The sequence below is a fragment of the Octodon degus genome, unplaced genomic scaffold (genome assembly GCF_000260255.1).
Source record: "Octodon degus isolate 3935 unplaced genomic scaffold, OctDeg1.0 scaffold00175, whole genome shotgun sequence".
NCBI classification, from domain to species: Eukaryota; Metazoa; Chordata; class Mammalia; order Rodentia; family Octodontidae; genus Octodon; species Octodon degus.
Genome location: NW_004524751.1, coordinates 3,552,247 through 3,556,629, shown reverse-complemented (window position 1 = coordinate 3,556,629; position 4,383 = coordinate 3,552,247). Strand labels below are relative to the sequence as shown.

The 4,383-nt window shown below is 39.1% G+C and overlaps 1 protein-coding gene across 1 annotated transcript in view; it reads right to left on the bottom strand.

The window, feature by feature from the left end:
- Pcdh9 (protocadherin 9) overlaps positions 1-4,383 on the bottom strand; it is a 956,674-nt gene that overhangs the window by 10,445 nt on the left and 941,846 nt on the right. The window lies entirely within an intron of this gene.

Below are 4,383 nucleotides of genomic sequence, written 5' to 3'. Positions count from 1 at the left end.
TATTTCTAACTCTAAGTACAAACACAATAATTTACCAGAGTTTTACTTCGTAGCTCATATTTAAGCACAATGCTGTGAGCGCATCTATAGTCACCTTGAGAGACAAATGAACAGGAAAACCCACACTGGCAGGATTTAACAAAACCTTTGGTTAACAAGTAAACACGGATTAAATGTTTAACATGTTCCTCGCACAATTTTTTTTTTTCTTGGTCACAGATGAAAAGCCAACATTTGCAGATGGAGTGAGTCCAAGCACAATAACACATGGCTGCCCCAAGCAGCAGACTCTGTGCCAGCAAGAATATTGCTGTTTGGACAGACTTTGCAGCTCGCGAAGGAGGAGGAGCACTTCCTTGTACGTCTTCCACCTTCTGCACTGCGTGAATACTAGGATTACCAGCAGATCGTTTCTCATCTGCTGATGCTAAGTACTGAAGGAAATTATCTTTGATAATTTCATTTATTTGCTATGCTTTCTGTATTAATATTTATTTTGCAATCAATTGAACTGTAATAGTTTAAAGAGGCAGACCATCATTAATTCTTTAAACTAACTTTCAAGTTTTAAGACCAAATTGCTTAACCTTATTTACATGATAAGAGAGCATAACTTTTTCTATAGTTCACTATTTCTTTAAATAGTATTTGATGTCTTTCACTTAAGAAACACATTTATACACTGATATCTCCTGAATTACTCTCCATTTCTTGCAAATGGAATTGTTTCCTAGAAAAAGAAAGATAAATCTCACTTGGCCTGAAACACTTTTAAGGAGTGATGCTAAAGTATGTATAAAATAATGAAGTATTCTTGATTCAATTTCCAGAAGAAATGCAAGCTAAATTGAAGAAACAACTTATATCATTTTCTGTCCTCTTAAAGAGGAACAGTTGCTTGTCTGAATCCAGGCCAGCCATATTCAGTGCTGTGAAGTAATTGCCGTTTACACAATGGTCTCTATTCCCACATTCCAAGTGTGTTTCATCAGAACGGGTTGTGCCCTTCACGTCCAGCGACCTCTGATGACTTTCGCTGGAAGCGCTCACTGAACCCTCAGGTCTCCTACCTACTGCACTCCGAGCTCCATCTTCCTCTTTTCAATCCTTCAAGGAAATAGTCCCAGGTAATTTTAACCTTCCATCAAATTAAGGAAACTGCTTCATTAAATTGTTACAGATTTAGTGACATACCTTATGTATTTTTTAATTGAGCAGGATATATTTATTGAGGGAAAGAAAGCTCCTGTCTGAGACAGACAGGAGGGGAGCCCTGAGCGGGTGGTTCCCAGGAAGCTGTCTCTTCCAGGAACTTTTATAGAGGAAAGCCATGTGGTGAGGCAGGTCTAAAGTGGTGGAGAACATGGGAACTCGTATTTTTGAAAATGTTTGAATGATCATTTTAAAAATAGAATAAGACATCAATACAGGCAATACCATCTGCAAGTATAGAGATATATAGGTTTATATATGTTGTCTTAGCTTACATTACTTTAAAATATCATATATCTCATTGTTTCTCAAATGTTAATACACATACGAGTCGTAACTGAAGTCATTAAAATGCACACTATGAGTCCATAAGCGTGCATTGGGTTGTAAGTTTCTGAATTTGTCAAAAGTCATCAAATAATGCTGCCGCTAGTGCCCAAGAATCGCAGCTTGAGATGCACAGGGATTAATTCACTCTCCAAGAGACTTACTCTTTTCTCTCATTAAAGTTGTCAGACAGCCTCATATATCAGAATTAGCTGGCAGGGTTTTAAATATATAGACTGCTTGGTCCCATCTGGAAATTCTGATTTAGTAGGCTCAGGTAGAGCCTAAAGATGTTCCATCTCCAGTGTTGCCACACTCCCTGATTCCTTCAGTTCATCACCAGTTTCACAGCTTGATCTTCATTTGCTGCCACCAAGACCTTCCCCAGATCATTAGCTGTTGGACTGCTCAGAACACTTTATCTGCCCTTAACTATGAGTGCTCACAATATCACTTCGTCATCATCCTAAAATGATGATGGACCAATATATCAATCTAGCCCTTAATCTCTCTTCCAAGGGGCATATCAGTGTACACAAGCCCCTACTAACTAGTAATGTTAAAATTATAATTTCAATTTCCAAACCACATAATACTTACATTTTGTCAATTGTCCACACATGTTTCTTTCAATTTACTGTTCTTATATATCACACACAACTCCCATGGTTGCCACATTCAGGGAAAAAAGTAGTCATCCTTGAGAGCTGTCAGCCAGAAATCTAGAATGCCTCTTCATAGACATTTTCTGCTTGAACAACTGGGTATTCTAATATAACTTCACATCAGTAATTATTTAAAATTTTAAGGCAATGAGCATTTTGTTATAATTTTACTAATCAGTAATTTTTTGGTGTAAAAGAGATTCCAGATAGGCTCATTCTGATTTCTTTGAAGAAGAAGAATCCAAAGGAAAAGGAATTCACAGCAATTTCTAGGAGGTGAGAGCAACCTCTGCTGGACACCAGCCCACAAGCATCATCAGTAGAACCACAAGGAACAGGATTCTACCAACAAAAATGACAAAGAAGAAAAAAAATTTTAATGCCTCCAGCTCAGAACGCCATCCAGCTGGAATCAGCACTTGGAGACCCTCAGCATGTGAAGCCCACATGGATGCTGAAGATAGTAAGTGAATGAAGAGAGATTATAAATTTACACCGCTACAAGTTGCCAAATTTGGGGTAATTTGTTGCTAACCAATAGAGATCTTGTAAAAATCCTGTCTTTCAGCCAAACCATACATCACATCATCAAGAGAGACCTTTAGTCTACAAAAATTCCCCACAAATTCCATAGTCCAAACCACTACAATTTCCTTAGATGACTCACGTCTGCCCTTTCCTAGTCTGTCTTTCAATTGTTCTTTCCTTTTATTTTCTTTTTTAAAATTTTTATTTAGTACAGGGTCCATAGGGTCTACAGGGTCTCACTAGGTAGATTGGACTCAGTGATTCTCCTGTTTACAGCCTCCCAAGTGCTGGGATTACAGGCACACACCACCATGCCCAGTCTCAATTGCCATCTCAGCACACCCCAAGGGTGGAGCCTGCATGGCAGGCCATCAAAACCCCAGCCTAAGCAGGCACTTTAATCCACTGAACTATTTGGCCTGCCCTTCAATTTCTTAACTAGAAGCAACACATTTATATGAGTATCCTGTGTGACTATTAAAAACAAAAACAAAACAAACAATAACAACAACAACAAAAAAAACACTACAAACTTAATGCTTAAAACAGCACATACCTATCTTCCTACTGCTCTGGTAGTCAAAAATCTGAGATAAATTTCACTGGGGTAAAGTCAAGAGTGCCCCGTGCCTGATTTCTTTTGAAATAACTGAGGAGAGAATCCATTCTGATTTCTCTCTTTCTTTTTCTTTCATCTTTCGGAAGGGGTCTGTGTGCTTCTCATGTGGCTTTTGCCTCCACCTGCAGAGTACATTCTTTCAGTCTTCATTCATCATCACCTCGCCTTCTCCTCTGGATCTACCTTTCTCCTTAGAAGAACATGTAATTATGTTGGATCGTGCTGGAAAATGCCCCAAGCTTAAAGTGAGCTCCTTAGTTAATCACATTTGCAAGGACTCTTTTATCATTACATGTAATCTAGGGAACCCATTCTGGGGAATGTGATGTAGATATCTTTCAGAGGACGTTATTCAGTTAAAATAATACGGCCAAACCTCCCTACCCTTCTTCCCGACACATCTGGGTAAAGGCCACACTCTTTCCAGAGGGTCCCTCATGACTCAGGTCTGCCAGCTCTGATCTCCTAAACCACCCCATTCCTTATACTCAATGCTTCTGCCACACTGACTTGCTGTGGCAAGTCTATGGGTTAAATATATCAAGCTTACAGTACTCTCAGACTCTATGAATTTGCTCTTATTTATGCTTTGAATATTTCTCTTACTGGTCTTAGAGTAACTCACTCCATCACTTCATGCAGGTGCTTCTTCCAAATTCAACTCTTCTTTAAGACATTTCCTGACTCTGTTAAAAATCAATAGTTATGATTCAATCCTTCTCTGTGCCCTTAGTGTCTTTGCCCTCTTTGGAGCACTAATTACCATTTGCTAATAGTCTGTCTCTCACATTAGGATGCAAGTACCACTAAGTTGGGTGCTCTGTCTTTTCATAACTACGTCCTCAACATCTGTTGTCATGGCCTGACACACTGTAGGTGATTGTTAGATGTTATTGCAAGAAACATAAGTAAAGTTTGTACTGGATCCCAAACCAGTGAGCTGATTTAAAAGCTATTTAAAGCATCATGTGCCATGGCCAGTGAGATAGCTCAGTAGAATAAGCACCTGCTTAGGCAAGTGCAGGGACAGGG